General features: G+C 30.9%; 1 long non-coding RNA gene across 10 annotated transcripts; it reads right to left on the bottom strand.

The window, feature by feature from the left end:
- Positions 1-9,271: 9,271 nt before the first annotated feature.
- On the bottom strand, positions 9,272-13,727 carry LOC145160037 (uncharacterized). 10 transcript variants are annotated; one of them, XR_013738011.1, is made up of 10 exons: positions 13,371-13,727; positions 12,033-12,232; positions 11,644-11,812; positions 11,435-11,549; positions 10,644-10,713; positions 10,449-10,561; positions 10,256-10,361; positions 10,120-10,165; positions 9,988-10,036; positions 9,272-9,518 (listed from the first exon to the last, which is right to left on the bottom strand). It is a non-coding gene; the product is annotated as an uncharacterized LOC145160037 (long non-coding RNA). The 10 variants fall into 10 exon arrangements; XR_013738010.1 differs by lacking the exon at positions 10,644-10,713; XR_013738008.1 differs by having other exon boundaries at positions 10,449-10,713.
- Positions 13,728-14,213: the final 486 nt, after the last annotated feature.

The following is a 14,213-nucleotide window of genomic DNA, read 5'->3' on the forward strand; positions in this document are numbered from 1 at the left end:
AGAAGAGGAAATTAGGACATGAGCCACCCCATAGTGAATTGTTCCTGTATACAAACACGAAGAATCACGATGAAGTCACTTTCACAAATGAAAAAGATAGAGAAATACATGTAATATTCATTTTAGTTTAAACTTTTATATTGTAGCTACTCCATAATATCATTCCTAAATTTGATATCTTTTAACTTATAATATTTTTATTTTGTAGGCGGCCTATACAGAAAAACGGGAAGAGTTGGAAGCTAAAGGTGTTGAATTTGAGAAGGACAAACTATTTTATGCTGTTTTTGGTGGCCATGATAAAAAAAAGAAGACTTTATGGATTAGGCTCTTTTGCAAAGGCGGTTCCCAATAGAAATGGTAAAACGGATGTATCTTACATTCCGGAAAAAAATGATGAAATAGAAGAAATGAGGGAGCTTGTTGCTAAACAAAAACAGCAAAATGAAGAACTTAAAGAAATGATGAACGCCCAACAAGAGGAAAACAAAGCAAGGGTCGGGCATCTTGAAAAACAACTTCAAACAACATTTGATCTTATTAATGGCTTTACAAAACAACAAGAGTAGTAAGTTAATATATGTTTGTTGCAGATTATGTATTTTAGAGTAGCAACTTTCTTTTTTTCATGTGATAAATAATTATTTTATTATTTTATGATATAATGGTTATGATTTTTTTTGTTTTAATTTTTTTTGTTTTTCATATATTACTACAAAATTATTTGGATATAATTTATAAATCAAGTATCCATCGATCCATATGGAATCTGGTATATAATATACACTACTAAAATTGCTAGGGATTCATGACCACGGAATTTGCTAGGAAGTCATCAAACAGAATTTACTAGGGATTCATGACCACGGAATTTGCTAGGAAATAATCAAACGAAATTTGCTAGGGATTTAGCACGACGGAATTTGCTACGGAATCACCACCACGGAATTTACTAGGGAATGACCACCATGGAATTTACTAGGGAATGACCACCACAGAATTTACTAGGAAATCACCACCACAGAATTTGCTATGGATTCATCACCATGGAATTTGCTAGGGAATGACCACCACGGAATTTGATAGGGAATCACCCCCACATAATTTGCTAGGGAATCACCACCACAAAATTTGCTAGGGAATCACCACTACGGAATTTGTGATGGAATAACTACCACGGATTGTGCGATGGAATCCTACTACGGAATACAAGACGGAATACCACCCACCACGGATTTCATTCCGTTGTCACATTTGTGACAAAATTATCTTTTCCGTTGCAAACCCTCGCTACGACGTTTTTAGGGACGGAAATAGGTCGTTGCAAATTTCGTCGCTATTCGTCATTTGCAACAGAATTTCAGCTTTTCGCAACGGATTCCTTCCGTAGCAAAAAAGCGTTTTTCTTGTAGTGAACATTCTACTTCCATAAAAATAGCCATTTCTCATGCATGGTTGGGTCTAAGTTTCAAAGGTGACAACTTTATCAATATAGGACCAAAGGAACAATAGGAGTGGAAACTCTAAGCTTCAGAAATGATATGAACCATAATATATCATCTATGGGACCAAAAAGGGCCCAAAAGCCTAAAAAAGGAGATCTAAGCTTTTAAAGATCAAGATCCGTACTTTATACCTTGCACAAGCTAGAAACGGAGCAGATAACTCGGATCTACAAGCTTCTCCTTGAACCACCACCTTGCTCCAACCTTCTCCTTCTTGAAAATGGGACAAAACACACCAAAATGCAATCAAAAGACCTTCCAAGCTCAAGAACACTCAACAATGGGGTTAGGGTTTCGTGGAGGCTGATTAGGGACAAAAGGGAGGTTGATAGAAAAGGTCATTGGGTCATAATGTTCTTTATATAGTGTTCAAACCCTAAATATTAGGGTTTTGGGGTCTGGACACGTACGTTGCGCGTACGTGCATGACATCCGCGTCACATTTACACTAGTACGCCCAACATACATAGGGTGGTACGCCGCGCGTACGACACACCCTAAGCCCAAAATGAAAAAGGTCCAATGACTTCAAGGCCCAACTCTAAATAATTAAACAACCAAAATTTAAATAAATACCTTAGAAATATCGGGTGTTACAGTTGTTCTTGAGATAGAATTAGGGTTTCAATCAGTTTTCTTGTATTAATCTTCTATTTGTTCTTCATCTTGTTTCTCTAATATTTTTCTATAATCATTTGAGTGTTATAGTGTGATTGTAGTGAGCTTTGCTTTGTAAGTAATCCTGTAAACCAACTGGTTCTAAGTAAATAAAAAGTTGTTCATGTTGGAGACGGTCTGATAGTGGTGGTGGCGGCGACTGAGTGATGGTGGTGGTGATGTCCAAAATATATTATAGTTCATATATTTAAAATAAATTAGGAGATGTGAGGTGGATGAGATTTTTTGGTATTTTTATTTAAAATGATAAAGAAAATAATTAAAATAAAATAAAAACAATTAAAAAATAATATTTATTATAAATAAAATCAATAAATTTAAAGTAATAATCCAATAAAAAAAATAACGCAACAAAACAACAAAAAAAATTAATTAAATGAAATTAATATTCCAATAAAGTAATACTTATTAATCGATAATTATTATGTGTTAAAAATAATATTTATCAATATATAATAACCAATAAGAAAGAAATAATCCAATAAAGAAGAAATTAAAATAATAAAATAAAAAATTAATAATCAAATAAATAATATTTATTAATATAAAAATATAATATATTAAAATTATTATTATTAATATATAATAACTCAATAAAAAAATAATGCAAGAAAAATTTTAAAAAGATTTAATGTACAATTCAATAAAATGAAAAAGAAAAATTGCATAAATGGTCATTGTGGTTTGGAAAAAAGATAAAAATGCAGAAATGGTCATTAGGGTAAATTCGTCATTTTCAAAAACTTAACAGTCAAGCTGTTAAACTTAACGAGGTAAAGACCAAAACCACAACAAAACCACAAAATAGGAACCTTTTTTGCTAATAATTTTTTTTTGGACGTTACCCAAAGAAATTGACATACCACACAGGGTCCATTTTTGCAACTTTGTCGCAATTCTATTATGGTATTTTTACTCTTTAGGTTTGTTGTAGGGATGAGCTTTAGAACCGGACTGGTTCGGAACCAGAACCGACTTTCCTATATTATAAGAACCGGGAACCGGATCGCCGGTTCTAGCGCCAGTTCCAGTTTTAGTCCCGGTTTCTCGTTTATTTTTCAAACTAGAACCGGTTGAAATGTCGTAGATGATATGTTATCTTCCGAAGCCTGTAAATGATTCAATAGTTAAGCAAATTACGACTTTTTACATTCTGAATTGAAGTACAAACACTAAATTACATGATGAAAAAAGAATCAAGTAATTCCGATTTCATATGAGTGAGTTCTGCGCATTTTAAAAGCGGGACAAATTCCAAAAAATAAATACAAAATGCTAAAACAAAAAATACACAACATTGATATGTTGTATTCCGGGGTCTATAGTTGATTCAATATCTAATCAAAATATGTGTTTGTATAGTCTAAAATGAACTACAAACATCAAATTGCATGATGGAAAAAAAATTAAGTAATTCTCACGTCATATGAATGAGTTATGCATATTTAAAAAAAAAAGGACATATTCAAATAAACAAAAAAAATGCTTAAATAAAAAAACGCAGCATTAATATTCTTTCTTTCGGAGAATGTGACAGATTCAATATCTAATCAAAATATATGTTTGTACAGTCAAAATGAATTACAAACTCCAAATTACATTTTGGAAAAAAAAAATCAAATAATTCGACATCATACGAGTGAGTTATGCACATTTTAAAAAAATGGATAAAATTTCAAACCAGTTACAGTTTTTAGAACCGGTGTTTCATAACACTGGAGAACCGGTAACCGAACCTTATTACCAATTCCGGTTCAGGTTCAGGTCCGGTTCCGACGGTTCTAATGATCATCTCTAGTTTGCTGAAAGATGCTCCTTATAGTGGGATGGAATAAGGTTAGTTTTCTTATCGTTATTTTGGTTATTTTGGAGCCTTTTCCTTGGGATCTCGGATAGCTAGTGAATGAGGCTCATAATCCTTTGATTTTGAGTATTGAATGACATATATAGAATTGCCCTGTGCATTTGATTTTCTGCATTTACCCCTCAATCATGTCGGTTCATTGCATGTTATTAATTCCTTAGTTAATTTTAAAAACTTTTTTACTATGGTCATTTACTAATAACAATTCTCAAATAAGCACTTAATTGTCATCCAGCATCAGAAGTGTGATAAACGGTCATGTTTCGGTTTGTTCATTCAGTCCATAAAAGAAACATTTTTTTGTTTATACAACACTTTACTCCAAAAAGTCATCATGTATCTATTAAATACTTTAGCCATACTGTGTGAATTGCTTTAGAAATTCATATAGTGCATTGGTTCGGTGTACAGACATGGGTTTTCTTTTGGTAGATGTACAGCACAAACAAGGCACTATCAGGACCAGCTTTGATTACAACCCAAGCTTCATTCTTGAGATCAATGATATGGATTTTGAGACAAATCTAGTACCAATATGCTTCTAGTTATGCCACTTTCGTTATACATCTGATATCAAAAATTTAGAATGAACCACAATAAAAACAAATATCGGGTGTTAGGCAGAGTTAGTTTCACTATAGACAAAATCAATTACAGATAAATTCAATCCATTTCCTTACCTTCATATATCATCGAATCATAAAGACAGGGAGAGAGAAAGTGCTCTCAAGTTATCATTTGATATCAAGTCTATAATATAAGCTTAACTAATTAGTAATGAGGAAGCAAAATTCATTGTGGAGTGATCGCCGCTATACATGCATGCAACAATCCTAGCACCCAATGTAGCCCACCCGTATACATCAAACATAAAATCAGTCTTGTTCTTGGCACTACCCTATAAAACAAAAAGGTAAAAAAAATAATAATAATACAGAGCAACATCTTCTTCGGGATCCATAGCCACCGACTCAGCAAGTTTTGCATTAGCATCTGAATTTTGTTTATTCATTTCTATTTATATAGATTGGTTTAATGTAAAATAAACCCCTAAGAGTACCTACCTCTAAGCATCTTCAATCGCACATCGTCTAGTATATGCAAATTGGGCTAAGTTCATCAACTCGAAACCCCAACTTGATAAATTCTGTAATACACTCATAACATTGTCATCTCTCATCTCTATATATGCTCCCAATTTTTGACAAAGAGAAAAATAACCCTTAGTCGTTAAATAATATATAGATCATTGACATGTAACCTTTGATTAATTAACCTATGCATTTCATTTGCTTGTGTGTTTACCCCTCAATCAAGTCAGTTTACAGCATATTATTAGTTAATTTTTTAAATTTTTTACTATGGTCATTTACTAATAATAATGATTCTCAAATAAACACCCAGCATCACCTGTGGCGAGGTTACGTTGGTTGAAGGTAGGTCACTTGACCTACCTTTTTTTTATATATATAATAGCTTATATATAATTAAAAAATATGACCTATCTAAAAAAAATTAAGTGAACTACCTAATATTATCGGAAAAAGATATTCATTATTGGAAAAAGATATTCAGAATCAAAATTTTAAAGCCTATAAATACTTTCAAAGCCCAAAAAGTTTAGATATAATATATAGCCCAATATAATATTAAATAAAAAACAAAACATAAAATAAAATAAATCGCCAGTGACTACTTAGTGGGCAGCGGCTCAATAGGAACTCCTAGAGTCCTAGGGTAAGGGCAAGACTCCAATTCCATCGATTAATTAGTCGACAAAGATCTAGAATTCATAATTCACAAATCACAATTCCATTGAATGTAACTTTTTTCTTTCTTTCTTTCTCTCTTTATCTATTATTTTTTTAACTTATTGCTTCATTGGATCATTGTTCCTATATTCTAATATAATTGATATTAAATATTTGTTAATAATAAATTGTGAATATGAGAATATCGATTCCAGAGTAGGGGGGGGGGGGGGGGGGGGTTCTCGCTAATAGTGACTACTGAAAGGTGATTTGTTAATTGTTCAATAATTCAACAACATAAATTTTGATTGTTCCATGATTGTATATTATGTGTTTTTTATTTGTTTCAATATGAATTAATTCTTTGATCGTAGTTCATTTGTTTGATTATTTGATATTTCGATTGTTGTTTGTAAATTAAAATTTGTGAAATAAGAAATCTCATAACTAATGAAATAAGAAATATCACACCAAAAACAAAATCATCGTTTCATCGATAATACCTTATTTCTTTGTTTTTTATTGTTGATTTTTGACTTGCTGCTTGTTTATGAAATTAGAAAAAAAAATGTCTTTCTTCAACTTTTTTTTTTTAAAGAATGATTAAAAAATAGTAGAAAAAATAATGAGGAAAATAAGCATATAAGAGTTGATTTAAATTCACCATGTGAAATTATTAAAATCTATATCAATATATAAGACCACATCCCGGTACAATTATAAGAAATTCAAATCTTTTTTTGCTTATACGATTCGACTCGATCCGGACGCACAATTATTTTTTTTATCGGTTTCATTTAAAAAGTGAACCATGTGATTTTACGTTCTAGACTCGCCACTGAGCATCACAGAAGGATAAATGATAAATCGTCATCTACTCATCTTTATAAACCAAATTTTCTGATGGGAATAGTGAATATATATATATATATATATATATATATATATATATATATATATATATATATATATATATATATATATATATATATATATATATATATATATATATGCTTAGGTTATTCTATTCAAAATAATTATTGTGTTATTGTATGCATAAATGTGGGCCAATCAATTTTATTTATTTTAAGAAAGTGATTAATACATATTATTGAATTAAATATAATTGAAAAATATCATCTAATTTAACTACAAGGATATTTTAGTCAATTCATATACATTTAATAAAGGAAAATTGCATATTTTAAGGGATTATAGATTCTATTAATTTTAAAAACCCGATTTTACGAATTATAATTCTTTTAATTCGGAGATTCTGTCAGAATATGTTTATGAGTATATTTAAAAATAAAAATATTCTTGAACTATAAATATAAAAATATTCTTGAACCTATTTCTTGATCATGACTTTAAAAACATCTTGTAGAACAACAAATTCTTGAACAATCAATTGAAAAATAAAAACAAAAAATACATTATTTCTTATAGAATACAGGTAACAATTGTTAAGAATTACAACAGAATTAGAATGCATGATTCCATTCCAACAGAATTGGAATTCATATCCATACTTCATTCCAACAGAATTAAAATTCATGATTCCATTCAAACAGAATTGGAATTCGTGATTCCATTCCAAAAGAATTGGAATCGCACCAATATCATCCATTGAATCATCTACAGAAACAAATTGATTTTTATCATATAAAAAGAAGTAATGTCATTTAGAACAACTGAAGAGAGTCTTTGCAAGGCCGATAGATTTGCAATAATCGTAAAAGTTGTCAAGCTCGTCGAACTGCTTTCTTACTCGTCTCAAAAACTCGTAAACCTTGACGGAATCTGAAATCTCAATCTCTCTAAACCGACTTATCAAAATACTCAGGGCATCGGTCATGTCGTAATACATATAGATGCTTTGTTTCACAATCGGGTACAAAGCCACCATCACAATCCTATGATTCCTCGCCGGACCTGAACGATTCAACATTCGCAGAATAAGTTTTCTGTCATGGTGAACGGTGATTCATATGGAGGAGGAGAAGAAATAATATAATTATTACGCAACCTGTAGGGCGACAAGCGAGAAATCGCTCCAGGAGTTGCATCAGATGTTGAAGTCGAGAAAATAGGTTATCCTTCGTCTTTCCATCTACCGGAGATTTTAGAGTCACCGGCTCCGGCTCCTCTATTCGAATCAGAAATAGAGGAGGAAAATGGAGGCCATTACGTCCGATCAATCAGCAAGATTAAGGAGCTGTTAATTTCATCGATCGATTGGAGAATAGAGAAGGGAGCTGCAATCATTTGGCTTCTGTCTACCGGAGGGAGGAGACGCGAATAAGAGGAGGTGCAATTTTGGGAGGTGTCGATCGGATTTGAGAAGTGAAGAAGGAAAAAACGATACTGGCTTCAATTTAGGGTTTTGAATCTTGATGCCGATTGAATGTATATCTATGCTTCTTGCGATTTACTAGGAATACAGCTAATATCCAAGTATATATCTATTTTACCATAATTAACTAATAATAAGATTACTATAATACCCTTATCTTATTTATTAAATGATTTGATTTATCTAAAATCTGATTGGTGCATACAATAACACAATAATTACTTTAAATACCTTAACCTAACTCTCTCTCTCTCTCTCTCTCTATATATATATATATATATATATATATATATATATATATATATATATATATATATATATATATATATATATATATATATATATATATAGAGAGAGAGAGAGAGAGAGAGAGTTATGTTCAAATGAGAACATTTTTTACAATGAGAACAATTGAGAACAAATTTAAACCACTTATTTATTTTTTCTATTTTCTTGTCTGCACCTCCCTCCGACTCACTCGTCCCCTCATCGGAAACCACTTTCATCTACTGTCATCGAGCTCCTTTCAATACAAAAAATATGTCATTTAGTGGCACACAAAAAATGCCACTAAAAACCTCAAAAAATGTCACTAAAGGCATCCCAAAGAATCCGCGGCACACATATCAAGTGCCACTAGAAACGCTCCCACTAAAACCTTGTAGTGGCACTTTTTATTTTTGCCGCTGTAGTTTTTTATGCTTTTAGTGGTACTTTTTTGTTTGTCACAGTAGTATAAAAGTTTTTTTGTGGCACATATTTTATGCCAGTAAATGCTCATATGATTGAAGAAATCATGTTATTTTTAGTTACACATTTTAAGATTTGAGTGACACTTCTATTTGCCACAATATAAAAAATATTTTGTGGCACTTAATTATTTGTCATAGTAGAAAAAAGGTTTTTTGTGGCACTTATTTTGTGCCATTGAAAGCTCGTATGATTCAAAAATTCTTTTTACTTTTAGGTACAAAAGTATATTTAAATCATAGTACAAAAGTATATTTTTCTAATTGTCACCATACAAAAGTATATTTTGTGGCACATTTTGAATCAGTAAATACTCATGAGATTCTATAATTTAGGCTACTTATATCTACATAAATTTTATCTATCATACAAAATAAAATAAATAATTAAATCATAGTACGTAGAAAATTTAAAAAAAAAATACATCAAAATATGATGGCAAAATTGTAATATTTCACCTAATAAGAGTCACATAATAGAAGTCAAAAACTCACAAATTAGTAATATAATCTTCTTCTCTTAGATTCTTTACAATCTCATTCCAAAAGGGTGAAAATCAAGCGGCACCAAACTTATCTTTTACAAGAACCTAATTAGTTACCTTAAGGGAGTCCCTGCAAAATAAAATTAAACATTAATATAACAAAAATGGAATTCAACAAATTTTGTTAGAGAAGGAGAACAAGAACACATGTCTGAAATGTGGAGATTATCCATGAATGCTTCGGGGACCTCTCAAAGTTTTTGTGGACAAAATTTAATGACCTAATCTCAAAGCATTGAAGATAATATGAATTAGTTTTTATTAAGTATGCCACATATAGATTATGCATTAGTTTTTTTAATAAGTATGCATGTCTAACTAATGATGTTCATATATTATGTGAGTACACAAGGACGAAAAGGTAAATTTACGTCACCAAGACGGTCTCTAGCTCCAAGCAAGAAACCAACGGCAACAAATATAATAGTGTAAAATATGTGGATGTCTAAAAGATAGATCTACAATTCAAACATATGCATTAGCATATATAGAAAGAAAGTACAAAAGAAAGCAAAACACAAACATAATGTTTAACTTACACAAAAAAAGGGACCACAAGGCTAGCAATAGTCAATGCATTATGGTTATCTGCCAAGAAAATCATTAAAATAAATAACAAACAAATGATGTTCCAAATATATTTTCGATATCACCAAATTTTCACACCTTACTTTTCAATAAAAATTATGCCAAGAATATTTGTTGTCCTCTACTGTCCTATAAATGATAAAAACAAAACAAGGTAAACGTGTTGGTATAAAGTATAAAAATTGATGTGTAAATTATAAAAAGAAGAAAAGAACTCACTCCTGCCACTCAAAACCATATGGATTGAACAAATAAGGAGCAAAAAGCCATGAAATGGCCATGAACTAACTGCTAACACTTAGAAGAATGTAGCCCACTAATCCACCTTAATTTTATTAAGATATATTATGAAAAATAAGATAATAAGAAATAAAGAGTGAATATGTTATTATTATTATTATTATTATTATACCTGCGTAAATATCTTCACTAATGTTGATGACACGAGAGGCTTTACTAATATCACCTCGAGTTATATGGACCACTTTATCAAACACATCGGGATGTCCATAATGCGTGCTAACCCTGAAAATATTTCAAAAAAAACAAAATGACAAAATTAACCCTCGGATAAAGAAAAAAATTGTTTAAAGAATTTTGAACTTACTTTAGAGGACTTGCAAGAACATGTTGTCCAAGAGTTACATACCTAGTTTCTTGATTAGACATGAAGGATGCTAAAGAAACACCACATAAATGGTTCAAAACATTAAACTGTGCATGAGTATGTTTATGTGTGCTTGTGTGTATGTTGAGTAAATTATTATTTTTATTTAATATTTATACCTTCCTGTAAAAACATGCTCACTAACACCAAGAATGGTAGCAGGATAGATACCATGATATGCATGGAATTCTTCTAGATTGTATGAAAAGTATTTCCACAAAATAATTATCCCGATTCATGTCAATTGTATGAAAAATATTTTCACATGTAAAACCAATCACATGATTTTGATTTTTGGGTTTTCCTTCACCAAATTTGGGATTCTCAGACAATTTTATAAAATAAATTATTGGTTAATTCAGTATTTACTCTAAAGGGATTTTTGGAAAAGTTGAATACTTGAATTATTAAGTTTGTTCCCTAGTTTTTGTGTTTGGTACAAAGTCAAGTCTTAGTATAAATAAGGGATGATCTTTTCTATTTAATGTATTCATAACCAATTTTATTTAGTAAAGTTGCCTTTGGCAACAAGTATTTTTTTCCTCTGTTTTCTGTTGTTTCCTCTGTTTCGGCCCTCTATTTCTTTTCCCCTATTTGATGTTTTTCTTGGTGCACAAGGTGCAAGTATTGCAACACTCTTTCTCTAATTATATAAACTTTAAGCATCATATTTACTTCTAAATTAAGTATATAATACAAAAATTATATAATAATCATAGAAAAATATGAACCTTGTTTTTCCCATTAATGTCACCCTTCACAAGTTTAGAGAATAATTCTTTGTGCACTTTACCACCTATCAAAGTCCCCACCTCATCAATAAAATCAACTCGAAGTGCTTCAATTCTATAAAAAAAATTACCAACAATTAGTATATTGGAAATATATCATTAAAAGAGATTAGAAGTTAGAATCATGACACAAGATTTACATATCTAACCTTTGTAATAAAAGTGCAATATCAGCATCCCCAGGTTTTTGTTCTTCTTTTTGTTTTTAAAAATTTGACATGTGACAATGTATGTGACTTTTAGGTTAGCATGTGCTCTTGCTTCAGGAGAAAACTCAAAGCCTTTTGTATCAGTTGCTTTATTAGTTGGAATCCATATCTAGCATAGAATAAGAATTAGAAATATATTAGAATAATATTTTTAAAACCTGAACCCCCAACTTTCATTCGTTCCAAATAAACTTAAGCATTAAAGATTTTTGTAGTACATCATTTCTCACACTGTATATGGTTAAACAAAAGGTAAATAATACAACATACAACAATTAACAATCAAGATTGGAATTTATGAAATTATATCAACATATATAAAAAAATACCGGTTCTTGATAATCTTTTTCCATGATATGATGCCCAAAACTTCAGTTCAAGGTTATCTTCTTCATTCTCGATAAGTTTCGACCCAGGGGTATTTTCGTCGGGTCCAATACGTGCAAGGAAGTTTTTCTCTAGATTTCTCATTTTCATTGTTATCAGCTTCCTAAAAAATTCAAGACTTTTCACATACAAAACAAAATTCCTGAAATGATGAAAGAGGAAAAGTTGTAAATACACAAGACATACCACAAAAATAACATGATAAAGAAGGCATATGAATTGTTCAAGAACTAAAACAAAATTTTCAGTAATACAACTAATGGCTGGTTTTTCATGCTGCTCGCTCAATAATCCACACAATTCATCTCCCATCTGTTTATTAAACTTTGAGTTAAAGCTTATAGAACATATGAATGGCTTTTTATATACCTAAATGTCAATGAAAGTATCCTACAGGATGAAATATGTATCATAAACCTTCCGGAAAGAATCGAACATTGGCAGCTTCTCTACATATCAAAAAATACAAAGAGATAAAAAAAAAAGTATCTTCTTTTCTTCACTGATATCTAAATTGCAAAACAAAAAGAAGAAAAGATAAGGGATTTGTGTTGTATCTAACCCTAAAAAGATCATAGGGGCAGAAATGTCATACTTGCTTCAAGAAAAGATAAGGGATTAGTGGGACGTTTAGGTAAGTGCACCACTTGATGTAGACACACTATCACATAAAGCTTTTATAATCTGAATACTCAAGTAAAACATTTGCAGAATATGTATAACTTGGATGGAGTTATGCATGTAATGCAAGTACATTTTACTTGATTTAGTAAATCCATAGGCATATAATAAGTTTGTTGTTCTATTGGTTTTGTTTTATATTGTTGTAGGGCTATTCCTGCCATTTTACTTTTTCAATCACATAGACTTAATATTAATTATAAATTAATATTAAGTGCAACTGAAACAACTAACTAGTTGGGACATATATGTCTGCTTATGGTTTCGTACAAGTATACATACAGAATTAAATTGTAAGTTTATCATAATAAGTATAACCAAACTAATTTGCAGAGCATTATGGTGACTTCTAATATGATCCCTTTACCAAAAAGAATATTTGATTTTAGCATTTGATAATGGTAAACGATTTCATTTAAAGTTGTAGCCCTATTGGTCATAATTTAATACAAAAGCTACCGGTTCAATATCAACATTTATGTAATTAACATCCATACTAATTACTAATAAACTTATATCAAAACCTCAATTGGGCGTTTCCTTCATTTTTATACATTATATTTAAGTTATACAAAATTATTAATCGAGACATCAAATACCTGTATGAGGATAGATCTGATGTGAATTGAAGATGCATCATCGGAGACGGCGTCAAAAGCGGCGACGACGTAAGCATCAACGTAAGGCGACGAAGACATTCTCGGCGTGAATTAAAGATGCAGCAGCGACGATGATGGAAGCATCGACATAGGCTGACGAAGACGTGGAGAGACGGCGGAGTGATGGCCCGATGTCGACGAAGAGAAGGAGGTGATGGTGCGTTCAGATCGACGGTGTCGACGAAGAGAAGGAAATGATGGTGCGTTCAGAATGGCGTTTACAGGAATCGAAGAGGGAGTAGGGATGGGGTTTCAGTCATATCACGTTTCTTAGGTTAAACATGGTATACTAGAGGAAAATCCAACTGTTAAACATAACTGAAGAGAAATTATTTTGGTGAAAATTAGAAGATAAAATAAAAATTAGAAGGGAAATGAAAAGTAAAAAATATTAATATTTAACTGAAGTTTTATAATTATTGTAAGAGTTATTTAAATAATATTTTTTTACAAAACAATTTTTTAATGACATATTAAATCATTGTGCCACTAATAACTATGAATATCAGTGACATATGTTAAGTGCCATTAAATGCATTAATTTTTTCAATGGCTATAAAAAGTGCCACTAAAAACATGATTTAATGGCACATCAAACATATGTCACTAAAAATGTGTGTCATTATATGTCATTTTATTTGTAGTGTTTCCTCCATAATCTCCAAACTTTCCATCCTCGTATTCTCGTTTCTCCTCTCATAACCACCATTTCTTCTTTGGAAGACGATCCCCTCGCCAAACAAACGATTGATTTGATTTCTGAATTGTGTTGTTCAAGTGATT

This window comes from Lactuca virosa, chromosome 2 (assembly GCF_052849685.1).
Source record: "Lactuca virosa cultivar CGN04683 chromosome 2, Lactuca_virosa_CGN04683_v6, whole genome shotgun sequence".
NCBI lineage: Eukaryota > Viridiplantae > Streptophyta > Magnoliopsida > Asterales > Asteraceae > Lactuca > Lactuca virosa.